The sequence below is a fragment of the Enhydra lutris genome, unplaced genomic scaffold (genome assembly GCF_002288905.1).
Source record: "Enhydra lutris kenyoni isolate GAN:26980312 unplaced genomic scaffold, ASM228890v2 scaffoldscaffold119, whole genome shotgun sequence".
Classification (NCBI taxonomy): Eukaryota; Metazoa; Chordata; class Mammalia; order Carnivora; family Mustelidae; genus Enhydra; species Enhydra lutris.
Window position 1 is genome coordinate 297,972 of NW_019154203.1, and position 27,531 is coordinate 325,502.

At 42.0% G+C, this 27,531-nt stretch overlaps 1 long non-coding RNA gene and 1 pseudogene across 1 annotated transcript in view; both read right to left on the bottom strand.

Moving 5' to 3' along the window:
• LOC111139802 overlaps positions 1–4,211 on the bottom strand; it is a 35,932-nt gene extending 31,721 nt beyond the window's left edge. Inside the window, exons 1-3 of the long non-coding RNA XR_002640113.1 lie at positions 4,151–4,211; positions 2,623–2,730; positions 633–758 (exon numbers count right to left, since the gene is read on the bottom strand). This is a non-coding gene — a long non-coding RNA (uncharacterized LOC111139802). The remainder of the gene's footprint in view (positions 1–632; positions 759–2,622; positions 2,731–4,150) is intronic.
• A 20,150-nt stretch (positions 4,212–24,361) lies between these two features.
• Positions 24,362–24,638, bottom strand: LOC111139806 (annotated as a pseudogene).
• Positions 24,639–27,531: the final 2,893 nt, after the last annotated feature.

Genomic DNA, 27,531 nt, shown 5'->3' on the forward strand with positions numbered 1-27,531 from the left:
AGAGACTATGGACTCTGAAAAACAATCTGAGGGGTTTGAAGCGGCGGAGGGTGGGAGGTTGGGGGAACCAGGTGGTGGGTATTAGAGAGAGTACGGATTGCATGGAGCACTGGGTGTGGTGCAAAAACAAGGAATACTGTTATGCTGAAAATTAAAAAATAGAAAATAAAAAAATAACAACAACAAAAAAGTACAATGAAGTTTTCTGAAGGATGAGCTACGTGTATTTGTGGACCTCTAACAAATCTGATACTGGTGACACCCATTCCGTATTAGGGCAAACTGCAAGTTATTTTGTTGAATTTTGCTAGTTAGATTTTCAGTACAAAGTCCTTCTATGTAACTTAGGATAATGGAGTCATATATAGAACAGAGTACCAAAAGTAACAGGAAAACATTAGTGATTAACAGACCAACTTGTGCCTTGATTTAATAAGGCTTTGACCCAATTTGTTTGTCTATCTAGCAGTGTATAAGTCTGGCCATCAGGATGTTCGGGTTTGAACTACTTGGGAAAATATCTTCATATGTAGACTCTGTTATTAATATATCATTAAGGTTATATATACATAATAAATATTTAATATTCAGGAAAAGACCCTCATACTTTTCACCATCAATGGATAACATACCTGCTTCCAGCATTTTAATGGACTCTAAAAAGGGCAGATTTCTTGCCTTGACATCAGGGTGATATCCAGTTACACGCCCAGCCTTTGCCTGAGGCAGCTTCTGGAGATCAGCCTTCAGGTCTGGTCCTTAAAACACAAAGGTATTTTTTGAAGCACTAAATATGAAATATAAATAAAAGCCTATAGGTTAGTGTGATTTAAAAAAAATGTGATGGAGAAATGCATTTCACACCCTTGTTTTCCTGTAGCATGATATGCTCTATTTCAAGTGACATTTTAAAGACAAAGCCCACTGCACTTCATTTCCTTTCTTATACCATAGTGTTCTAAGAACAGAGAGCATCAACTAGCAGAGAAATCAAGTCTACACCATGCGTAAGATTTTGTTTGAAAGTACAATGGAGTTTTCTAAAGTATGAGCTGCGTTTATTTGTGGGCCTCTAACAAATGCCATCCTGGTGACACCCATTCCCTACTAGGGCAACCTGCAAGTTATTCTGTCAAATTTTAGTAGTTAGAGTTCAGGGCCAAGTCCCTCTGTGTAACTTTGGATAAAAGAGTCATATATAAAACAGAGTTCCAAACGTAACAACAAAACATTAGTGATTAACAGTCCACCTTGTGTCTTACAGTGGGAATAAAGAAAGGAGGGTAGAAAGAAACTAATGGACTTTGTTGTCAGTCGTGCTGTGGAAACCTCTGAACAGCAAATTCCTGTAATAATCTATGGCCTGAAGTTGTCATTAATTCACAAGTATTTGATGAAAATGCCCTATTTGGAAGACATTCATTTATTGTTTCATGATATTTTAAGATACTTTTGATTTTCCTATTCCTAAAAGCATTTTACACACCTTTGAAAGCCGCTTAAAAGTCATACCAATACAGTGACCCTACGGCCAGTTTCCTGAATTACAGAGCTCTTACAAAACGTACCATATCAAATGATGAATCAGACAGTGTCGACCATTCTTTGAGCTCTTTTCTGGAGGCCCTGTCCTGCTCCACTGAACTGGATTGTTTCCAGCAATAAGCTACGTTACTGTACAGACACATTTGAGTAGTAAGCATTCTATAGAGAACCACACTCCCATGTTCGTATAGCAACACAGACGGTAGGAAGAACACAAACCTCTTTAAATTATTTTTTTTCAAATTTTACTTATTTATGTGACAGACAGAGATCACAAGCAGGCAGAGAGGCAGGCAGAGAGAGAGACAGAGAGGAAGCAGGCTCCCTGCTGAGCAGAGAGCCCAATGCGGGACTCGATCCCAGGACCCGGGGACCCTGACCCTAGCCGAAGGCAGAGGCTTAAACCACTGAGCCACCCAGGCGCTCCTTTAAATTATTATTTTAAGTAACCTCTGCTCTCAGTATGGGCCTTGAACACTCCACCCCGACATCAAGAGTCACATGCTCTACCAACTGAGCCAGTCAGGTTCCCCCAGAACACAAACCTTGTTATGAAATATGAATTGCAACTCCATGTGTCAAGCAGTCTTTGGCAAACCACAATCCGAGAGCCTTAGTTTTCTCATTTCTAAAATGCAGCTCCCATCCCTAGGCAAATCAGCCTTATTCCTCACGTTGTAGGGTATGCTGACTTGGCACTCTGCCTGTGCTGCTGAAAACTGCTTGCGCTTTCCATGAAATGAGTGAAAAGGCCCCACAAAAATGTGCTAAGAAGATCAAATTAAACTAGGGAGATGATGTATAGTATTGAAATTAAACATTTTCCTCCAATTTAGTAAAAAGACTGCATTTTCAGGCACACCGATTAATTCCTGAGGGAAAAGGGGAAAGTCATTATGGTGAAGGACTACATGAAGCTGCACACTCTACACTCTTCACATTTTCAACCCATCTTCAGGAAATGACTGAGATTCTCTTCGCATGTTTTCTTTCCTCTTGTCATGGTTTGTCATAATGCACAATGCACACATACACCCCCCCTGCCCCCACTGTCATTCTCCTTCCCTTTCCCTTCACCTTGAGCCCAGGTGCTCCTTCCACTTCCTTCCCAGGTTCAGGTTTCATATCTCATCTCTCAGGTGGTGCCTCCTTTTGTTTTGGTTTCTCATCCCTGGGTTACTGCGCCTAGGGGTGTGTGTGTATGTGAGCCAATAAAAAGTTGTGTGGTTAATACATGCTGACAGTGTAAATAGACATCTTTACAGACATTTGGATATCAAACAATGAATAAGCATAAAGACACTCCCACATCATGATTCTACATGCTTATTCCTAAAAGTGACCACCCACAGAGAGGCTGCTGCAACAAGAGGTAGCCACCAGCACTTTGGAGTCTACTGTAAACTCTGCTGGGATGGATATGCACAATGGGTGCTTAATAAGCATGACAAAGAAGACACAGGCTGTATTTCCACAGGCACCAGAAATTTGGAATCCTCCTGGTTCACTGTTTCCCTCCCTTTATCAGCAGAGAAGCTTTCATCACTGTATCTGTATTCTGTTGGTAGCTCAACAAAACACCTAGAGCAATAAATGTATGGTAGTCCTAATCATCCAATATAGAAGTACTCACAGCCACATGCTGCTTAGACCCTTGGTCATCTTTTCTATGTTTAGATTTGGATCTTGATCTGACTCGGCCACATAGTTCACGCTGAATGTGGAATATTTATATTTGTTAAATGTACTCTAATGGAGAGGTATACCACTTCCAAGGCCATGGGTTTAATTGTTTCTTGCTTTGAAAATACGTTGAAAGCCAACCTAGTATCAGTATAGTGTACACCCTGTGTTCACACCAAATACATGGGCTGCAAGATCATCTACTTCAGGCTGGCCGTGAAATCACCTTATGGACAGGCTAAAACACAAGACTTAGGCTCCCAGCTAGATTCCCCAGTACAAAAGGCATTTGAGAAAATAGTACTGGACATTTAAACCTGACTCACTATTGCTATGGTCACATTTCCCTTTACAAGTCTCATTTTATTATCTTTAATAATGTTTTGTTGGAATGCAGAGAGAGAAACAATCCTTTGCATACTGCCTATGGCTGTCCCTGCACTACAAGTGTTCAGGTATCTAGTCAAAACAGACTAAAGGGCTAGCTGCTGTCTTGACACTGCACAGTGCACTGCAAATCTCAGGGACTCAGTTACAAGCCCCCAGCGTTCTCCTCTTTCTGGTCTTTTCTATACCGCTTAGTCTACCCTCTGCCCAGGGTCCCACAGAGGATCCTGGCCTCTGTGCTCTTCGTATAGTTGAGGTGCTCCCAGACTCAGACACCTCAACTAACACCCTGCCACCAGTCCTCACCCCGTCTTCACCTCCCCACCTCAGCCCACCAACCTAGCTTGATCTATCGGCACCACGAGGAGAAGCGTAACGGCAGCCACGATGTCTGTGAGGAGAAGGGCTGTAGCTCCTTGGCACTTCCACCTAGGACGCCACAGCTCTACTGTCCCCACCTACCCGAGGCCCACTGGCTCCCTCTCTCATCCTCGCTCACATTTAAACTCCTGGAAGGACTGACGTGGGGACTTACCAGTTGAATTCAGGTGGCGAGAATTCTCACAGCACAGAGAACATGACCGCCTCCATCAAACTCAGCTCTGCTCACAGAATGTGGGCAGTAGCGCGCATGCCCACAATAGTTGCACACAGCAATGAGCATGGGCAGTCTTTGCTCACAGCAATGAGCATGCGCACAGAGTCAGGGGCGTGCAGGGTGGGTTGAGCTTTTCCTGCCTGTGCTGCTGCAGACACTCGTAACCATGGGGTCCACCCAGGAGAAGGAAAGAGGGTTGAGCAGTCTCTTTTTCAAACCACCCAATCTCTCCTATGCATCTAGATACTCTGGGGACATACAGCCCCAGCTTACCCTGAGTGGACAGGTGTCTCAGAAAAAGCACTGAGCCAGAAATCTACAGGCTTCAATAAATCATTTCCTTCTTCGCTTTTGGGTGTTGTGTCACAATTGAACGAACTGGCTCACCCCTCTATGATAAATTCATTAACACCTGTTTTCTTTACGATTTTGTTTGCACTAGAGCACATTGTCATCTCTGCACTGGTGCCTTCTTTCTCCCCCTGGAACTGTATTCATTTGGTCCGTGTATGCTTCAGAAATATCCAGATATTGGTCCTGGTAAGATTTAGGCTCAGTCCATGGTCACATGGCATGCAGCAGTAGTGCCTATCCTCCTCAAATTCTGTACTTCCCAGATTACAGCCAGGCCACTTCTAAGCAAAGCTGGCTTAATCTCATAAAGGGAGAGCACTGCCCAGACAGAGCCTTAATAGATTTTTGGAGGTGGCAGGGCAGGAGAGGTATTTATATTTCAGATTTGGAAGTCAGGTATACAGCAGATCTTTCAATGTTGGAGGAGGGTGTGAATAAGATTGGGTGAGGATCTTGATAGAATGGTTTAAGACGCAAGTGAAAACCCTTCGTAAACACTTTAAGTTATTTATTTATTTGAGAAAGAGAAAGAGAGTACAAGCAGGGGGAGACGCAGAGGGAGAAGGAGAAGCGACTCCCCACTGTGCTGGGAGCCTGACCTGAGGCTGGATCCATGACCTGGAGATCATGACATGACCTTAAGGCAGACCCTTAACCATCTGAGCCACCCAGGTGCCCCATAAGGCAAGAATTTTAAGACCAAAAGTTCAATGTTTCTTACAGTTGAAAAATGTCCTTTCACACTATTGATTGATGAGTTAAGGGGTTTTTCAGGTAGTTTCGAGAATGAAAAAGAAAGCTATTAGCGACCCTTCTGTTTTTAGGCAAGGCCGTGCTGGATTCGTGAATTTATATTGATGTGGAGAGCAAAATGGAGTCTCTCATGTGAAGCAGGAGCCCTGTGTCAAGCACTTCCATGAAAACCACCACACTCAGCCAATGGAAAGCTGGAGAAATCCCTCCCAGCTTCCACTTCTCCCCTGTAAAAGCAAGACTCTCTCCTATGTTCTCTACCTCTTACCTAGGCGTTCCCTGGCTTCCTTGTCCAGATCTGCAAGCTCCCTGCTTTTTCCTGACTGAGGTCACTTTGCAGGTTTAAAAAAAAACAAAAACTGGTTCTTTTGTTTCTTAAGGTCTACATACACTCCTTAAAATCGAGACTCTAAATCATTCTTCTAGTCTTCTCAAAGGGACCTTTTACTAGGGTGACTATACATTGGGAAAAAGGAAATAATCACAACTTTTAGGGACTACTGGACACGGGTTCTGAAGTGCCACTGACTCCAGGAGAAGTAAAGTGCTTCTGTGGCCCTCCAGGCTGAGCAGGGGCTCACTGAGGTCAGGTGACCTATAGGGTTCTGGCTCAGTTCCATTAAACAGCAGGCCCAGTGAGCTCCTGAACGCGTCTTGTGTTTATTTTCCCAGTCTGGAATTCACAATTGGAATAAGCATGCTCAGCTCTTGGTTTGTAATTGATTTCCTGACCTGTAGAGTGAGGCCTATTATGGTGGGAAAGGCTGAATGGAAGCCATTATATCTGGTTCTCCCTAGGAATCGAGTCAATCTAAAGTCGTGTTTCATCCCAGGGGGGATTAGAGAGATGAATGCCTCCATCAAGGACCTGAAAAATGCAGGTTTGGTGACTTTTCCCCATATCCCGGTACTGGTCTTCTGCTTGGCCTCCACAGAAGACAGATGGATCTTGAAGAATGACAGTGTGTTGCTGTCAACTTGGGTGCGTGCTGAATCCAATTTTAGCTGTTGTACCAGATGTGGTTTCATTGCTCAAGCAGATTCTCACATGGCCTGGTCCCCGGTTGGCAGCTATTGATCTGGAAAAGGCTTTGTCTCCGCTTCTGTCCGTAAGTCCCACCAGAGGCAGTGGGCTTCCAGCTGCCAAGGCTCACGATACACCCTCAAAGGCTTAACTCATGGTGTATCATTGCCTGCCCTCCTGTCATCATCTAGTTCACCGGTACTGGATTACCTGTCTCTTCCGCAATATATCACACCGGTCCATTATGCCGATGATATGATGGTACTGGGCCTGGTGAGTGAGATGTCCTCAGTCACTCCAGAATCTTGGATAAGCTATTTGTGTGTCAGAGGCTGTGAATTCAATCTGACAAAACTTCAGAGGTTTTCTACTTCCGGGAACTTTGTAGTGTGCAGGAAACGTGCCATCCCTTCCAAGCTGAAGAAGACATTGCTACAATGAGTTCTCCTAAGGCGAGCCGGAAGGACGATGCCTAGCAGGCATCGTGGACTTTTGCAGACATCCTATTCCTTGCTTGGGTATGTTACTCCTTCCCATTTACCGAGTGACCCAAAAGGCTGCTAGGTTCCGTTGGGGCCAGAACAAGAGAAGGTTCTGCAGCTGATTCAGGCTTCCATGCGATCTGCTCTGCCACTTAGGCCACATGATCCTGCAGATCCAATGGTATCTGGCAGGTAGGGAAGCCGTTTGAAGCCCTTGCACACCGGCTCCTCTAGGGCGATCACAGTGCAGGCCCTTGAGCTTCTGGATCAAGGCCCTGCAGCATTCTCAGATAACTACTCTTCTTCGGAGAAGCTGCTCTGGGCCTGCCATTGGGCCTTTATAGAGACTGAAAACTTGACCATAGGCCACCCAGCTACCACACAACCTGAGCTGTCCATCATGAACTGGGTGTCATCTGGCTGACCGATCCATAAACTCGGGTGTGCACAGCAACACACCCTCATCAAATGGAAGTGGTTTATATGCGGGAGTCAGAGCGCAGTTCCGGTTGATGAAAGGGTTGGAGGGGTTACTGGTCTTTGGAAGCTGAGCACGGGCAGGGATTCAAACCTTTCCTTGCAGAGATTGAAATCATCTGGATTCCTAGGCATGTAACTCCCCTGTACATTGAGGGAAGCCGGCATATTCCTTTGTCTGGTTGGAGATGTAGAGAGAACACTTGACTGTTTTTGCAAAACACCTCAGTGAAATCAATTCTTTTTGGGCCTTGTGTCTGATATGACACACACATCGGAAGCCGTTTGTCGTTGTGCAGGCCTGGCGGAAACACAATGAGGGAAATGAAAGTATACCTACCCTATAGATTTTCTTGAGGCTGTACTGTCAGCCGATGGGGAAAATTAAGTGTGAGATATTCTTAGTAACCTTCTGTCATCAGTGAGTTAGCAAAGCCAGCCACGCTCATTGCCTTAGTGCACTGAAGTTTTGTTTCCATGTTTCTTTCCCTCCCCAGACTCTTAACTCCTTCCTGGAGGGTTGGAAACACACAGCTCCTCCTGGTGTCCTCAGCACAGAGTAGAGGACCTGACGCATGACAGGAGGCCAGTCCACCTTTGTGGAATTAAAGTAAACTCTCAAAAGTGAGATGACCAAACCCTGTGTCATAATAGTGAGCCGAATGGTCGACAGTCTGCAGAGGGTGAGAGGGAAATGCCACTGGTCGCTGTGTCTTAGAACCCATGTGATGGGGTGAGACCAGCCCACACTGTGGTATTATCGATCTCAGGCACGCCCTTTAAGAGTCTTGGAGTGAGCTGGTATATTACTCAGGATTCTCCAGAGAAGGATCACCAAGAGGAGTTGAATATCTATGAATATGAGTGTGTGTGTGTGTGTCTGCATCCGTATATGTGTGTTAATATATGTATATTTAAAATTGGGATTTAGGGACGCCTGGGTGGCTCAGTGGGTTAAGCCTCTGCCTTTGGCTCAGGTCATGATCTCAGGGTCCTGGGATCAAGCCCTGCATTGAGCTCTCTGCTCAGCAGGGAGCCTGTTTCCCCTTCACTCTGCCTGCCTCTCTGCCTACTTGTGATCTCTCTCTCTGTCAAATAAATAAATAAAATCTTTAAAAAAAATAAAATAAAAGTGGGGTTTAGGGATGCCTGGGTAGCTCAGTTGGTTAAGCCGCTGCCTTTGGCTCAGGTCATGATCCCATGGTCCTGGGATGGAGTCCCGCATCGGGCTCCATGCTCAGTGGGGAGCCTGCTTCTCTCTCTGCCTCTGCCTGCTTGTGTTCTCCCTCTCTCTCTCTCTCTCTCTCTCTCTCTCTGACAAATAAATAAATAAAATCTTTTTAAAAATAAAATTGGGATTTAAAAGAGAAATTTCAATTTTAGACTTAAGCAAGTGAATTTCCTCTGAAAAGTAGTTTCATGTCAACATCGGAATTCAGTGTGAACAGTTATCTGTGTAGTGCAGCCTAGCCAAATAGCTAAAAGTAACCATCCCAGGCAGCTAAACAAATCCCATTAATTATGAAAAACTATCTTAGAAATGCAGGTACATTTGTCTGTAAGTTTCTGAACGAACCTTTTTAAGCGGACCAATCACCCATTGGGGCAGAGCATACTCTGGTGAGGACATGGATGCTGACAGGAAAGGCTTCAGGATGGGACAGTGTTGGGCTGGTCAGGGCACACACACAGGACACAGGTGGTACTCCTGAAGCAGCGTTTACAATTGACAGGGAGCCAAGAGCTGGACTTACGTGAAGCAGGCAATACAGGTTACTGGGGCCCTCGTGTGGCCTCCAGCCATGGGACCTACCCCTCCTGGACTCCGCGCCAAGTTGGAATATTCCTTGGAGCCCTTGGTTTCAGAGGGGCTGTGGTAAGCAGTCAGTTCCCAGCAGTTTGATCTGTCCGTGACACCAGTCCCTCTACTTCCTGAGGGTGGAAGGCATGTGAAGGTGCTTTGTGTGCAAGTCTGGGTGCTGGGGCCATGCCTCTTGTCCCATAGTCAGAACTCTGTCAGGTGGGACTAGAGACTCAGCATTCTGTTTGCACTCCCAAGTGCTCACAGCACATTGGAAAGGCTGCACTGCGAATATGTCTTCAGGGAGAGAGGTTTCCAAGAATCATTCGGGAAACCAGAGGTTATAATGGCCTTGTTTTCTGCCGTTGCTTCTCCCCAGCTGCCATGCTTTATGTTCGCTTTATTGTTAGAAAATCGGTGTGCCTTCTCCTGAAATCAATATTCAACATCTCTTCAAGTATCTCCTACATTTTGTAGGAAAGAGTTGTAGGAAAGAGGACAAAAACGTTTTCCTAGAATTCTTTTTCTATAATTCAACTAGAAAGGCCCATCACGTTCTGGGATGGATAAGGAGAAAAATCCACATTGGAACGAGTTACATAACTTCATGCCCCTCTTGTCTCTTGCATTTACTTAGTGATTAGGCTGTAAAAGATTAATCCATTGCTGGAAACATGTGCCTTGAATAAACAAGCTTCCTTTATAAGGTGTGTACACCAAAACGGGAAAAAAAAAAAAAAAGAAAAAAAAAGAAGGTGAGGGAAGTAGTGTCAGGCTAATCAGTCCATTGTTGCATTCTTTTATTATTACTCTGGAAAGTGGAAACCGAGGCAAGAGCAGTGCGATATCCCGATCTGTCACGAGTGGATGGAGGGTCACCCACACAGTGATGTGTCCCCCCTCATCTTGTAGTTGTGGCAGGAACCAAAAATTAGGAATGCAACTAGCCTCTGCCTCAGAAATGTAGGCCTAATGTAAAGGTCGGTTTTAGGTGGTCCCCTCAGAGAACCAGCCCTTTTCCTGGTGCAGTGACTTGGACAATCCAAGCAGCTTTCCATGATCTGCCCCTAGTTCTTGGGGTCAGGGATGGGTGTCTTCAATCTGCAACCGACCCAAAGCCTCAGTCCTGTTCACTCAGCCTATGCCTGCTTTCAGTGCAGCACTGCTCCTGCTGAGGCTGAGAGAGCCCACAGCAGGCACATGAGGCTTCAGCACAGAGTCACATCAGGGAATTAGGATCTCTGCACATAGGGCTCCAAAGAAGCCAGAAGTTTTTCTTTGGTAGCAGCAGCAAGGCAAAAAATTCTTCAAGATGGACAGCCCTGCCTCAAGTCCAAGAAACAAGCTAGGAAATCCTGAGCCCCACATATCTTCTCACTTGTGGAATCCAATCACCCCACTTGACAACATGCACACCTGGCTGACAAATCGTGACTCTGTATGCATGAGATATCTGATCTTACAAGAGTTCATGAGCAGCTCACAACTGCTTTTAAAACCCCACATTTTAACACCAATTTATTTATCCAATATAAATTTATATATCCAATATAAAAGGGTGTGTATTGCCACCCTTTTATATTGTTTCCCATTTTAAGGAGGCAATAATCTGAGTAAAACCCAGCAGTTATAGGGACATGTTTCCTTCTTCAGCAAAGCTGTGATTTGGGAAGTACAGAATGAGGAGCATAGACACTACTCCTGCATGCCATGTGACCATGGACTGAGCCTAAATCCCAGGACCAATATCTGGGTATTTCTGAAACATACATGGATCAGAGATGTCAATGTGCTCTAGTGCAAACGAAATCATAAAGAAAACGGGTGTTAATGAATTTATTATACAGAGGTGAGCCAGTTCATTCAAGTGTGACACAACACCCAAAAGCAAAGAAGGAAATGACTTATTGAAGCCTGTATCAATCTCAGATTAAAATGCATCCTATTGAGAGCTTTTCTGCTGAGGTCAGGAACTCGGCAGGGTTGTCCACTATCCCTGCTACCACTACCACTGCTATTCAACATAGTACTAGAAGTCCTAGCCTCAGCAGTCAGATAACACAAAGAAATTAAAGGCATCCAAATCGACAAAGAAGAAGTCAAGCTCTCACTCTTTGCAGATGATATGATATTTTATGTGGAAAACCCAAAAGACTCCCCTACAAATCTGCTAGAACTTGTACAGGAATTCAGTATACTGTCAGGATGTAAAACCAATGCACAGAAACCAGTTGCATTTCTATACATCAACAACAAGACAGAAGAAAGAGAAATTATGGAGCCAATCCCATTTACAATTGCACCCAAAACCATAAGATACCTAGGAATAAACCTAACCAAAGAGGCAAAGAATCTGTACTCAGAAAACTATGAAGTACTCATGAAAGAAATTGAAGAAGACACAAGAAATGGAAAGATGTTCCATGCTCCTGGATTGGAAGAAGAAATATTTGAAAATGTCTATGCTACCTAAAGCAATCTACATGTTTAATGCAATCCCTATCAAAATACCATCCATTTTTTTCAAAGAAATGGAACAAATAATCCTAAAATTTATATGGAACCAGAAAAGACCCCGAATAACCAGAGGAATGTTGAAAAAGAAAGCCAAAGTTGGTGGCATCACAACTCCAGACTTCAAGCTCTATTACAAAGTTGTCATCATCAAGACAGTATGGTACTGGCACAAAACCAGACACACAGATCGATGGAACACAATAGAAAGACCAGAAATAGAACTTCAACTCTATGGTCAATTAATCTTCAACAAAGCAGGAAAGAATGTCCAATGGAAAAAAGACAGTCTCTTCAACAAATGGTCCTGGGAAAATTGGACAGCCACATGCAGAAAAATGAAACTGGACCGTTTCCTTACACCACACACTAAAATAGTCTCCAAATGGATGAAAGACCTCGATGTGAGAAAGATTCCAAAATCCTTGAGGAGAACACAGGAAGCAACCTCTTCGACCTCAGCTGCAGCAACTTCTTTCTAATAACACCGCCAAAGGCAAGGGAAACAAGGGCAAAAGTGAACTATTGGGACTTCACCAAGATCAAAAGCTTTTGCACAGCAAAGGAAACAGTTAACAAAACCAAAAGACAACTGACAGAATGAGAGAAGATACTTGTCAACGACATATCGGATAAAGGGCTAATATCCAAAAATCTATAAAGAACCTATGAAACTCAACACCCAAAGAACAAATAATCCAATCAAGAAATGGGCAGAGGACAGGAACAGACATTTCTGCAAAGACATCCAGATGGCCAACAGACACGTGAAAAAGTGCTCCACATCACTCGGCATCAGGGAAATACAAATCAAAACCACAGTGAGATACCACTTCACACCAGTCAGAACGGCTAAACTTAAGAAGTCAGGAAACGACAGATGCTGTTGAGGATGTGGAGAAAGGCGAACCCTCCTACACTGTTGGTGGGAATGCAAGCTAGTGCAGCCACTCTGGAAAACAGCATGGAGGTTCCTCAAAAAGTTGAAAGTAGAGCTACCCTATGGCCCAGCAATTGCACTACTGGGTATTTACCCTAAAGATGCAAATGTAGTGATCTGAAGGGGCACGTGCACCTGAACGTTTATAGCAGCAATGTCCACAATAACCAAACTATGGAAAGAACCTAGATGTCCACCAATAAATGAATGGATAAAGAAAATGTGGTAGATATATACAATGGAATACAATGCAGCCATCAAAAACCCTGAAATCTTACCATTTGCAATGACGTGGATGGAACTAGAGGGTATTACGCTAGTTGAAATAAGTCAATCAGAGAAAGCCAATTATCATATGATCTCTCTGATATGAGGAACTTGAGAGGCAGGGAAGGAGGTCATCAGGGGTGCAGAGGGAAAAAATGAAACAAGATGGGATTGGGAGGGAGACAAACTATAAGAGACTCTTAATCTCAGGAAACAAACTGAGGGCTGATGGATGGTGGGGCAGTGGGATAGGGTGGCTGGATTATGGACATTGAGGAGGGTATGTGCTATCATGAGTGCTATGAATTTTGTAAGACTGATGATTCACAGAACTGTATCCCTGAAGCAAATAATACATTATATGTTAAAAAAAAAAAAAGAAGGAAAAAGAAAAAAAGAAAAGGATACTTTCTGACTTGGACCCCCTTCTTGTCCTCCCTTCCATATGCGCCTCCCACACAAAACCGCTAACTTATATCAACATAATCAAAATGGAAACCTGCACACAGATTACTGTCTACATCAACAAGCGTTCATATTCCCCTGGTTTCATCAGCTGTCATGACCCCTCTATGAATGCACACACAAGGGTTGTGTCTTTCTGCAGTGTCAGCTTGATTCAATCATGGAACAAAGTAAATCACCATGCTAAAGCAGGTTCAGGATTCCAAACTCAATGACAATTCACCATGTGATTAACCTCGCTCTCTCAAACAGCACACCGAGCAGGACATAAGACAAACCACACAACAAACAAGATAACACAGGTATGTAGGAAGTTAATGAACCAAAGGGGAAGTCAGTCTGTGGGCATGCCCTTGAAAGAAGGCCTCAGTCCGGTCCATTCTGGTCGGGGTCAGCTCTGGGCATTACTGCTTTTCATGTTCAAGCAGTGAAGGATCTCAGTTGTGTTCAGAGATCAGTCGGGCACAGCTATCGCAGCCAGTCGCCTTTTCTAAGTGGTCAATCATAAAGGGCTCATGTCGGAAGAGTCTGACAGTTTGCTACAAAATTCGTCCCCTTTTTCAAGGGATTTGGTCGGGATTTAAAGGTCTGCCCCTGCAGCCCTCCTCTGGTTCTGCTTGTTATCCATTCTGGGGTGTCGGCTGATGCTGGTCCCGGCCATACCTCCTAGCAGCAGTACCATTACCTACTTGGGTCATGGCTTGACACAGGCTCCTGCTTCACATGAGAAGACTCCATTTTGCTCTCTACATCAACATAAATTCACTAATCCAGCAAGGCCTTGCCTAAGAACAGAAGAGCCGCAAATAGCTTTCTTCTTCATTCTAGGAACTACCTGAAAAACCCATTAACACATCAATCAAAAGTGTGAAAGGACATTTTCAACGACAAGAAATGTTGAGCTTGGGGCACCTGGGTGGCTCAGTGGGTTAAAGCCTCTGCCTTCGGCTCAGGTCATGGTCCCAGGGTCCTGGGCTCTCTGCTCAGCTGGGAGCCTGCTTCCTCCTCTCTCTCTGCCTGCCTCTCTGCCTACTTGTGATCTCTGTCTGTCAAATAAATAAATAAAATCTGTAAAAAAAAAAAAAAGAATTGTTGAGCTTTTGGTCTTCAGATTCTTGCCTTGTGGGACACCTGGGTGGCTCAGATGATTAAGGGTCTGCCTTTGGCTCAGGTCATGATCTCCAAGACCTGGGATCCCACCCCACATCACACTCCCAGCTCAGCAGGGGAATCTGCTTCTCCCTCTCCTTCTCCCTCTGCCTCTCCACCTGCTTCTGCGCGCTCTCGCTCTCTCTCTCTCTCAAAAAGATAAATAAAAGTTTTTATGAAGTTTTTTTCCCCTTGTGTTATCCACAAAAATCATTCTCTAATGATTGTCACCCAATCTTAATCACACCCTCTTCCAACATTGAAAGACCTGTTGTATACCAGACTTCAGTATCTGAAATATAAATATCTCTCTTGCCCTGCCACCTCCAAGACTCTATTAAGGCTCTGTCTGGGTAGTGCTCTCCCTTTATGAGATAAAGTCAGCTTTGTTTAGAAGTGGCCTGGCTGTAATCTGAGAAGAACAGAATCTGAGGAGCATAGACACTAGTGCTGCATGCCATGTGACCATGGACTGAGCACAAATCCCAGGACAAATATCTGGATATTTCTGAAACATACACGGACCGAATGAATACAGTTCGGAAGGAGAAATGAGCCACCAGTACAGAGATGTCAATGTGCTGTCGTGCAAACAAAAACATAAAGAAAACAGGTGCTAATGAATTTATCATACACAGGTGGGTCAATTTGTTCAAGTATTACACAACACCCCAAAGCAAAGGAGGAAATGAGTAATCAAAGCCCATATCAACCTCGGATTAAAATACTTCATATCTACTTCTGGCTCAGCACTCTTTCTGAGACACATTGTCCACTAAGGGTAAGTTGGGGCTGTGTGTCCCCAAGTATCTGGATGCATAGGCGAGATAAGGTAGTTTGAAAAAGAGACTGCTCAACCCTCTTTTCTTCTCCGCAGACCCTGCGGTTGCGAGTCTGTGCAGCAGCCCAGGCGGGAAAAGCTCAACCCACCCTGCACACCCCGCTCTCTGCGCATGCTCATTACCGTGAGGGACCACTGCGCATGGTCACTGCTGTGCACGTGCATCCCTGCCCGGGTTCTGTGAGCAGAGCTGAGTTCGATCGGCTGTCGTGTTCTCTGTGCTGTGAGCTTTATTGCTACCTGAATTCAACTGGTAGGTCCCCACATCAGTCCTTCCAGGAGTTTAAGTGTGAACGATTACAGGGAGGGAACCAGTGGGCCTCGGGCAGGTGGGGATAGTAGAACTGTGGCGTCCTAGGTGGAAGTGCCAAGGAGCTAGCGCTCTTCACCTCACAGGCATCACAGCTGCCATGGCTCTGGTGCTAGTGGTGGGGCCAGGGTAAGTGAGGGTGGTGGGCCGAGGAATGGAGGTGAAGATGGGGCGAGGACTGGATCGGGGGTTCGTGCACTGGGGCTGCTTGGGGGGTTAGTGGAAGTGCCTGAGTTCTAGGGCACCTGCAACTGCCGGCAGAGCACACAGGCCTGGATCCTCTATGGGACGTTGGGCAGGGGCTAGACCAGGCGGTATAGAAAAGACCAGGAAGAGGGGAATGCTGGGGCCTTGTAACTAGTGCCCTGAGATTTGTAGTGCACGGTGCACAGTGTCAAGGGAGGAGCTGGCCCGTGAATCTGTTTCAGGATCAGACACGACCATCGTTGACCCTTCAACAATGAACCCTTGTAGTACAGACACAGCCATAGGTAGTATGCAAAGGAATCTCTCTTTCTCTACTTTGCAACAAAACATAATTTAAGCAGTAAAAGCCTCGTAATGGCAATGTGACCACACTGGTAGGGAGTTAGGTTTAATGTACAGCACTATTTTCTCAAATGCCTTTTGTACTGGGATATCTAGCTGGGAGACTAAGCCTCGTGTTTTAGCCTATGCCTAAGGTGATTTCACGGCCAGCCTGAAGTAGATGATCTTGCAGCCCGTGTATTTGTTGTGAACACAGCATTTACACTATACTGATACTAGGTTAGCCTTCAACGTATTTTCAAAGTAAGAAACAATTAAACCCATGGCCTTGGAAGTGTACTCCTTTAGAGTACATTTCCCAAATACCAATATTCTACTTTCAGGGTGAACTATGAGTGGCCGAGTCAGATCAAGATCCAAATCCAGGGATGCCTGGGTGGCTCAGTGGGTTAAGCCTCTGCCTTCGGCTCAGGTCATGATTCCAGGGTCCTGAGATCGAGCCCCGCATGGGGCTCTCTGCTCAGCAGGGAGCCTGCTTGCTCCTCTCTCTCTCTGCCTGCCTTTCTGCCTACCTGTGATCTCTGTCAAATAAATAAATAAAATCTTTTTAAAAAAATAAAAGATCCAAATCCAAATAGAGAAAAGATGACCCAGGGTCTAAGCAGCATGTGGGTGTGAGTACTTCCATATTGGATGATTTAGATTACTGCGCATTTATTGCTCTGGACGTTCTGTTGAGCTACCAACCAACATACAGATAGTGTGATAAAAAAATACTCTGCTGATAAAGGGAGGGAAACAGTGAAACAGGAGGATTCCATATTTCTGCCTACGAAAATACAGTCTGTCTTCTTTGTCATGCTTATTAAGCACCGATTGTGCATACCCATCCCAGCAGAGTTTACAGTGGACTCCAAAGTGCTTGTAGCTACCTCTTGTTGCAGCAGCTGCACTGTGGGAAGAGTCACTTTTCAGAACAAGCACAAAGAATCATGATGTGGGTGTGTCTTTATATTTATTCATTGTTTGATATCCAAATGTCTGATGTCTATTTACACTGTCAGCATGTATTAACCATACAACTTTTTATTGGCCCACATGCACACACACCCCTAGACACAGCAACCAAGAGATGAGAAACCAAAACAAAAGGAGGCACCACCTGAGAGCCGGGATATGAAACCTGAACCTGGGAAGGAAATGGAAGGAGCACCTGGGGCTCAAGATGAAGGGAAAGGGAAGAAGAATGTCTGGGGGGCAGGGGGGGTGTATGTGTGCATCGTGCATTATGACAAACCATGACAGGAGGAAAGAAAACATGTGAAGAGAATCTCAGTCATTTCCTAAAAATGGGTTGGACATGTGAAGAGTGCACAGTGTGTAGCTTCATATAGTCCTTCACCATAATGACTTTCCCTTTTCCTTCAATGCTTATTTATTTATTTTGAAGATGTTATTTATCATTTGAGATTAGAACACAAGCAGGAGAGCAGTGGGCAGAGGGAGAAACAGGCCCCAGCTAAGCAAGGAGCCTGATGCAGGGCTAAATCTCAGGACCCTGGGATCATGACCTAAGCAGAAGGTACACACTTAACCAACTGAGCCACCCAGGTACCACTTTCCTCAAAATTTAATCAGTGTGCTTGAATATGCAGTCTTTTCGAAATTAGAGAAAAATGTTTAACTACAAAACTATACATCATTTCTCTAGTTTAATTTGTTCTTACAACATTTTTTGTGGCCTTTTCAAATATTTCAAACATTTCATCAAAAGCACAGACAGAGTGCCAAGTCAACATACCCTATAACATGTGGACTAAGGCCATTTGCCTAGGGACCGGAGCCCCATTTTAGAAATAAGAAAACTAAGGCTCAGGGATTGTGGCTTCCCAAAGACTGCTTGACACATGGAGACACAATTCATATTTCATTACAGGGTTTGTGTTCTTGGGGGACCTGGCTGGCTCAGTCGGTAGAGCGTGAGACTCTCGATCTTGGGGTGGAGAGTTTAAGCCCCACACTGGGTGTAGAGAGTACTTAAAATAAAACCATTTTAAAAGTTTTGTGTTCTGGACGCCTGGGTGGCTCAGTTTGCTAATCGACTGACTTCGCCTCAGGTCATGATCCTGGAGCCCCAGGATCGAGTCCCACATCGGGCTTCCAGCTCCGTGGGGAGTCTGCTTCTCCCCCTGACCTTCTCTCCTCTCATGCTCTCTCACTTTCTCTCTCTCTCTTTCTCCCTCTCAAATAAATAAATTTTTTTTTAATTTTAAAAAAAGATAGTTAAAAAGTTTTGTGTTCTTCCTACCATCTGTGTTATTCTACAAACAAGTGAATGGTTCTGTATAGAATGCTTACTACTCAAATGTGTCTGTACTATAAAGTAGCTTATTACAGCACAGGAATCAGTCCAGTTCAGTGGAGCAGGAGAGAGATTCCAGAAAAGAGCTCAATGAATGATAGCCACCATCTGATAAATCATTTCATATGGTACGTTTCATAAGAGCTGCATAATTCAGGAAACTGGCATTAGGGTCACCATATTAGTATGACTCTTAAGCAGCTTTAAAATATGTGTTTAAATACCTTTATGGGGGAGCCTGGGTGGCTCAGTGGGTTAAAGCCTCTGCTTTCGGCTCAGGTCATGATCCCCGGGTCCTGGGATGGAGCCCGCATCGGGCTCTCTGCTTAGCGGGGAGCCTGCTTCCTCCTCTCTCTGCCTGCCTCTCTGCCTACTTGTGATCTCTGTCTGTCAAATAAATAAACAAAATCTTTAATAAAAATTTTTAAAAAATTTTTAAAAATAAAAAATAAATAAATACCTTTATGATTAGGAAAATCAAAAGCATCTTAAAATCGTGAAACAAGAAATGAATGTCTTTCAAATATAGCATTTTCATCAAATACTTGTTGTGAATTGTTAATTTCATGCAGGCCATGGATTATTTTAGGAATTTGCTCTTAAGAGATTTCTACAAGATGACTTTCAACAAAGTCCATTATTTTCTTTCCACCCTCCTTCTATTATTCTCACTGTGAGACACAAGTTGGACTGTTAATCACTAATGTTTTGCTATTTCTTTTGGAACTTTGTTCTATACATGACTCCTTTATCCTAAGTTACATAAAGGGACTTTGCACTGAAATCTAACTACTTAATTTTGTCAAAAAAAACTTTCAGGTTGCCCGAATAGGGGATGGATCTCAGTAGGATAGGATTTATCATAGGCCCACAAATGCCATCAGCTAATTGTTCAGTAAATTATATTTTTTACGATTTTTTCAGATATAAGAGAGTGAGGGAGAGGCACCTAGCTGGCTCAGCTGTTTGGCGTCTGCCTTCGGTTCAGGTCGTGATCCCAGGGTCCTGGGATTGAGCCCCGCATAGGACTCCCTGCTCGGTGGGGATCCTGTTTCTCCCTCTCCCACTATCCCTGTTGTGTTCCCTGTATCTCTGTCAAATAAATAAATAAAATCTTTAAAAAAAAAAAGAAAGAAAGAAAGAAAGAAAGAAAGAAATTAAGGGAGAGTGCCCAAGCAGGAGGAGAAGTAGTCTCCCTGCTGAGCAAGGAAACCAAAATGTGGCTCAGTCCCAGCACCCTGGGTTCATGACCTGAGTGGAAGTCAGAGGCTTAACCAACTGAGCCACTCAGGTGTCCTAGGATATTATATTTTAATTAAGATCCTATCTATAGTATAGACTTCAGATTTCTTAGATAGCTGATGCTCCCTAGTCTTCATATACTATGGTAATATGAAGGAAATGTAAATTTAGTGGGGTTTATCCTTAGACTGTCATTTGAAATAAAGTATCATGATACAGAAAGGCAAGGATATGAAGTCCATCTTTCCCTCACTTTTTTTCCACACTAGCCTACACGCTTGTATTTCATATAACTGAAAGAATGAATATTATCACTTCTTTATTTATAGTTTATGTTTACTGCTTAAATTGATAACCTTTCTTTTCTAAGGGCCTAAAATGAAAGCTGATCTCCAGGAACTGGTTCAGTCAAAGACTGGGGATAAAAGCAAAGATGGTCCTGATGTGAAGGGGTGAGGGGAGTTTACCAAATCTAGAGCCCATTGAAATTCCAGAAGCAGGTATGTGATCCATTAAGAATATAAAGTATGTTCTTCTGTTTTCTTGACTATTATATCTTTGATAATATAAATGTAATATTACTGTTACTTTAAGAAGAGAATTCACATATAAAGATACTTTGACAGGTAGTTTAGACCCTAAATGCCTGACTACCTGACTTACAGACAACCAGATATAGAAACAAATTGGATCAAAGCCATGTTGATGAAGACAGGGGCGCCTGAGTAGCTCAGTCGGTTAAGCATCCAGCTCTTGATTTTGGCTCAGTTTATAATCTCACAGTCATGAGATGGAGCCCTGTGTCAGGCTCTGTGCTCAATGTGCAGTCTGCTTGGAATTCTGTGTCCCTCTGCCCACCCCACTACCCCAACGGGTGCTTGCACTCTCTCTTTAAAAATAAATAAAATCTTTTTTTAAGTTAAATGAAATGAAATGAAATGAAATGAGAACATTTCATTGTTTTCATTAAAACATGAAAATATTTTCTTATTTTTGAGTATCCTTTAACAGCTAATAATTTTCAGAGTTTTTTTAAATAATTTCTGCTTTTTAACAAATACAAAATGTATTTGGAATAAATATCAGCTTATATAAAGTAGCAGGTCTAACATAAATTGTGTGCTTCTTGGAGAAACCCTTAATTCTAAATTCCACCTTCAATCTTACAGTAATTAGTGAATTCAAATCAGATATACTATAATCTTTTTAATGCTGATTGTTGCATTTTGTGGTTCTGTTCAAAGAATAACAAAATACTCCATTTTACATGACTTATTTGTTACAAATAACATCTTGAGTCAGATTTTATTATCTGAAATGAGATTTCATTGCTATTAAGATAATGAATAGATACTCTGCTTGATGTTTTTGTTTGTAGAGACCTAGATACCCATTCTTAGATTCTGTCAAATTCTGGATTATTCTGTCTATTCAAAAAAACTATTGCATTTCATTCCTGTCTCCAAAGAAGGATCAAATGACTGAATAATAAAATGGGGAGAGAGAGTCAAGTTTCTAGTTTCTGTGTCTGATAAGTAGATGACGTAGTCACTAATTCCCAAGGCAGCTGTAAGATACCTATGCTAAGCACACTCCTTGTCCCCACTGTCAGCCTTCCTGAGCTGTGGATGCTATGATATAATCACCTCTAACCATCTCAAACAAACATGACATATAAATTTTGGCCTTCAGACATAAATTGATAAGATTTGAAGTCCAAAGACCAGTATCCTAATAATTCCCAACCAACCAGCTTAAGTATGTTTTACATGTATCTTCCAAATTGCTGACTGTTAATTATAAGAGCTTCTGAGTTTAAAGGAAGCACTTGATGTTTAGGGAATAAATTACCTTGTATTAGTATACTTAAACTTGTTTGCTCCGAATTGCTGAAACATTTCTTTAGACTATTTGTATTAAGGGATATTTTTCAGAGTGCTTCCAGGAGCCAGTTTTACATGGTTGGAATGTACTCATAGAAGGATCACAGCCTTTATTTTATTTTATTTTATTTTATTTTATTTTATTTTATTTTCAGTGTTCCAAAATTCATTCTTTATCCACCACACCCAGTGCTCAATGTAATATGTGCCCTCCATAATATCCACCACCAATATCACCCCACCCCCCCTTCCAAAACCCTCAGTTTGTTTCTCAGAGTCCACTGTCTCTCATAGTTTGTCTCCCCCTCCGATTTCCCCCCACTCACTTCTCCTCTCCATCTCCCAATGTCTTCCATGTTATTCCTTATGTTCCACAAGTAAGTGAAACCATATGATAATTGACTCTCTCTGCTTGACTTATTTCACTCAGCATAATCTCCTCCAGTCCCATCCACGTTGATAGAAAAGTTGGGTATTCATCCTTTCTGATGGAGGCATAATACTCCATGGTATATATGGACCATATCTCTTTATCCATTCGTCCGTTGAAGGGCATCTTGGTTCTTTCCACAGTTTGGCGACTGTGGCCATTGCTGTTATGAACATTGGGGTACAGATGGCCCTTCTTTTCACTACATTGTATCCTTGGGGTAAATACCCAGTAGTACAATTGCAGGGTCATAGGGTAGCTCTATTTTTAATTTCTTAAGGAATCTCCACGCTGTTTTCCAAAGTGGCTGCACCAACTTGCATTCCCAAAAACAGTGTAAGAGGGTTCCCCTTTCTCCACATTCTTTCCAGTAAACGTTGTTTCCTGTCTTGTTAATTTTGGCCATTCTAACTGGTGTAAAGTGGTATCTCAATGTGGTTTTGATTTGAATCTCCCTGATGGCTAATGATGATGAACATTTTTTTCATATATCTGTGAGCCATTTGCATGTCTTCTTCAGAGAAGTGTCTATTCATGTCTTCTGCCCATTTTTTGACATGATTATCTGTTTTTTGAGTGTTGAGTTTAAGGAGTTCTTTATAGATCTTGGATATCAGCCCTTTGTAGTGTCATTTGTGAATATCTTCTCCCATTCTGTGGGTTGCCTCTTTGTTTTGTTGACTGTTTCCTTTGCTGTGAAGAAGGTTTTGACCTTGAAGTCCCAAAGTTCATTTCCTCTTTTGTTTCCTTTGCCTTTGGAAAAATATCTTGAAAGAAGTTGCTGTGGCCAATGTTGAAGAGGTTACTGCCTATGTTCTCTAGGATTTTGGTAGATTCCTGCCTCACATTGAGGTCTTTTATCCATTTCGAGTTTATCTTTGTATATGGTGTAAGAGAATGTTCAAGTTTCATTCTTCCACACAAAACTGTCCAGTTTCCCAGCACCATTTATTGAAGAGACTGTCTTTTTTCCACTGTATATTTTTTCCTGCTTTGTCGAAGATTAGTTGACCATAGAGTTGAGGGTCCATATCTGGGCTCTCTACTCTGTTCCACTGGTCTATGTGTCTGTTTTTGTGCCAGTACCATGCTGTCTTGGTGATTACAGCTTTGTAGTAAAGCTTGAAATCAGGCAACATGATGCCCCCAGTTTTGTTTTTCTTTTTCAACATTTCCTTAACAATTCAGGGTGTCTTCTGGTTCCATACAAATTTTAGGATTGTTCGTTCCAGCTCTTTGAAAAATGCCAGTGGAATTTTGATCGGGATGGCATCAAAAGTATAGATGGCTCTAGGCAGTATAGACATTTTAGCAATGTTTATTCTTCCAATCCATGAGCATTGAATGCTCTTCCATCTTTTTGTGTTTTCTTCAATTTCTTTCATGAGTATTCTGTTGTTCCTCAAGTACAGATCTTTTACCTCTTTGGTTAGGTTTATTCCCAGGTATCTCATAGTTCTTGGTGCTATAGTAAATGGAATCAATTCTCTAATTTCCCTTTCTGTATTTTCATTGTTAGTATATAAGAAAGCAACTGATTTCTGTACATTGATTTTGTATCCTGCCAGATCACAGCCTTTAAATGCGTGTGTGTGTGTGTGTGTGTGTGTGTGTTTATGGTTTTTACAAATATTTTGTTTCTTTTAGAGAAGCTGGTACAATGTCCATTTAAAACCCATATCCCAGGCCAAAAAGTACAAATAAAATCCAAAAGAGTAGCGTTCTGCTGAATACACTTCTGCATGAGTAACTTTGTTAACTGCTAATGAAAATTAGAACTTTTCTGGGAACTTCTGACAAGACTTTTCTTTTATCTTAGAATGCTTTCTCTTCAGTGAAGCCATCTTTGGAGTTAGTCATTACTCTCACCATCTCTGTCATCTTGACTCCAGCCTGATATTTCTCTTCTTTTGGTCCAGACCCTCAAATTTTAAAAGTAGCTTCAAGTTAAGGAAAGCTCGTTTTTCCACAGTTCAGTTCTCTGAGAAACTTCCATCTCCCACTGAAAGTCATAGTCCAGGAGTGAAGCAATCACATGCTAGAACTTCAGGGCCAATTGGAAAGTCATCATGAACATTCACATTGGTCGATCTTATTTATCACAAGCCTGAAAATGCATAGTCCTGGAAAAGGTGGCCTCTCTGTGCGCACATGTAATTTTTAAAAAGGAAAGGGCAATATGAAGGGGGCTGAGATTTGATCACCAGAAATCAGCACAATGAAAACAATTGAAATGAATAATAGGCAGATGTTTTAAAGAGATGGGGTGCCAGTTTTCAATTCCGTTTTGAACACCACATTACAAAATAACTATTTTTAAAAATAAAAAAGGATTGAAGGTAAAGAAAAAAAATAAAAGGAATATCTCAATCATTGAATGACTCCCTGTTTGTTCCTGATAAACTTCAATCACATCTTCTTCCTCCATTCCCAGTTCTTTTAGAGTGTGATTATCATATTATATTCATTGGCACTCCCTGTCTTTGACAGTATGATTCTTTGAGTTTCTTGAGATGTGTTGTCATTTTCACTTTGAAGTGAATCTCACTGCTATCCTGTCCAGTGACTTTGAGTTTAATGTATTCTCCTTCCTTCTTATGCCCCAAGTCCTCAGTTGTAGGTTTTGCTTCCTGGTCAGACATGGTGACGGTGGCTTCACCCACGGTCTCTGCACAGCAGCGGCCTCGGGTAGTCAGAACCTCACTCCAAGGTTTAAAAATCCATCTCTCTAAATGCATGTTTTTAAATAGACAATACATTGCATAACCATCCAATGTAAAAGGTAAGGGAAGAAAGAGCAACAGAACAATCCTAATGGAAAAAGAAAGAGGTACTTGATAAAAGGTGTGAATCATTAGTAAATAGAAAATACAACTAATAAATTGAAAAGATTGCTCTTTTTAAAAATACTTATGAAGAGTATCCACTAGTGTACATAATCTTGAGGAAAATGGAAAAAGCCCAAACATATACCCGAAGTGTGCATAATATTGAAAATGAACAAGACATTGACATTGAGTATTTTATGTAATTGAAAGTGAACACATTTTTTAACTCTAATGTTTTCAAATATGGATGAAATGGTTGATATACTAGGAAAACATATTTAATAATTCCCAGTAGCACCTAATTATGTAAACATCACAAAGACCATAGGAAAAGTCTGAGTTGTCCCTCAAAATCACTTACTTTTATTGTGTACTTGAAAGGTGATCAGAATACATCTTAAGCATTCTTACCACAAAAAAAAAAAAATTAACTAGGGGCACCTGGGTGGCTCAGTGGGTTAAAGCCTCTGCCTTCGGCTCAGGTCATGATTCCAGGGTCCTGGGATCGAGCCCCGCATTGGGCTCTCAGCTCAGCAGGGAGCATGCTTCCCTTCCTCTCTCTCTGCCTGCCTCTCTGCCTACTTGTGATCTCTGTCAAATAAATAAATAAAATCTTTAAAAAAAAACCTAATAAAGTGATAGATGTGTTAACTACTTACGTTTATCTGTTAGTCACACTATAATGTAAATGTGGAACAAATCATCATGTTGTACACTTAAAATATATACAATCATATTTGTGAATTATTCCTTAATAAAGGTTTGAAAAAGGACTAAAAGAAAAAAATGTCTGACTTTTATAGGTATCTTTTTATCCCCCTCACTCTCCTTTTCTTCTCCCTCCCTGTCTCCGTTCATTTCTTCCTTTCTTTTTTTTTTACCATGTTCTAAGACGCAGTATATATGAGCGTCACATTTTCATATCAGAAATGAAGGTAATGACCGAAAACTAGTGTGATTATAAAATTTATTATACAAACTGCACTGTCAAGTGTGAGAAAAGACATTCATAATCACACTAGGACTATAGGTGGAAATGGGGACAAATGGTTATCCTATTTAACCACTCATATTATTTTTTTCTTTTTTTTATTGTGTTGTTAGTCACCATAAAATGCATCATTAGTTTTTGATGCAGTGTTCCAAGATCCATTGTTTATGTACAACACCCAGTGCTCCATGCAATACATGCCCTCCTTAATACCCACCACCAGGCTCACCCATCCCCCTACCCCCCTCCCCTCTAACACCCTCATATTGTTTCTCAGAGTCCGCAGTCTTTCATGGTTCATCTCCCCCTCCAATTTGCCTCAATTCACTTTTCCTTTGCTTCTCCTGTTGTCCTCCGTGTTATTTCTTATGTTCCACAAGTAAGTGAAACCACATGATAATTGACTTTCTCTGCTTGACTTACTTCACTCAGCAAAATCTCCTCCAGTCCCATCCATTGTTGATGCAAAACATGGGTATTCGTCCTTTCTGATGGCTGAGTGATATTCTATTGTATATAAATGTTCATAGCAGCAGTGTCCACAATAGCCAGTGTCCACAACTGTGGAAAGAGCTGAGATGCCCTTCAACAGACAAATGCATAGAGAAAATGTGGTCTATATTAACCATTCACATTAGCACTAAAGTAAACCAAAGAAACATTTTTGCACTTCTGCATAATAAAGAAAAAACAATTGTAGTACTGGAATTTCTATTTACTCAAGCAGTAACAAATGTGACATTACTGTGTTAATATCTTATATTCAGAATATTTTTCAAGTTGTTCTATTTAAATAATACTGATTTATAATTTCTTTTATTTCAAGGTTGATTTGTGTGTTATTTGGATTTGTAAGTAAAAGTACACACAATTTTCGCCTTCATTTATAACTACCTTTTATTTTATTTTATTTTTTTTTTTTTAAAGATTTTATTTATTTATTTGTCAGAGAGAGAGAGAGGGAGAGAGAGCAAGCACAGGCAGACAGAATGGCAGGCAGAGGCAGAGGGAGAAGCAGGCTCCCTGATGAGCAAGGAGCCCGATGTGGGACTCGATCCCAGGACGCTGGGATCATGACCTGAGCCGAAGGCAGCTGCTTAACCAACTGAGCCACCCAGGCGTCCCTATAACTACCTTTTAATAGATTCATTTCATCTAATATGTTCTGAACATGAGCAACCTTTTTGTTTCCTTATACCAATAGAAAGAGTGGTGAGTTTAAAATACATCAGTAAAATACGTTTGGAAGTCTCCCTTATAAAACAAAAACTGTCATGTCTTTTGCATAAGATTAATGTCATATGAGTAAAATTCTACTAAGTAATGTTCCCAACTGTTACTTTGTCTTACAGGTGAAGGGCAACCAAAGGTTTAAGCAAAGACAAGCTGAAACCCTACAAACTGTTCTTTGTTAGATATATGGCAATTAAATTATCTTAATAAAGTTTTAAACTGTCATCAAAACTTGTGTAAATCTTGTATTAAACTTATAAATACTTGATTCTATTAAAATTAATATTACTTTTTGAAATTTTATATTCTGTTGAACTAGTAAACACAAATATATATGTATATTGATATTCTTTCCAGCAACCTTGCTAAATATGACTTAATTCTGCAAATTTTCTCTAGACTTTTTTTTTCTTTTTTTTTTAATTTATTTTCAGCGTAACAGTATTCATTGTTTTTGCACCACACCCAGTGCTCCATGCAATC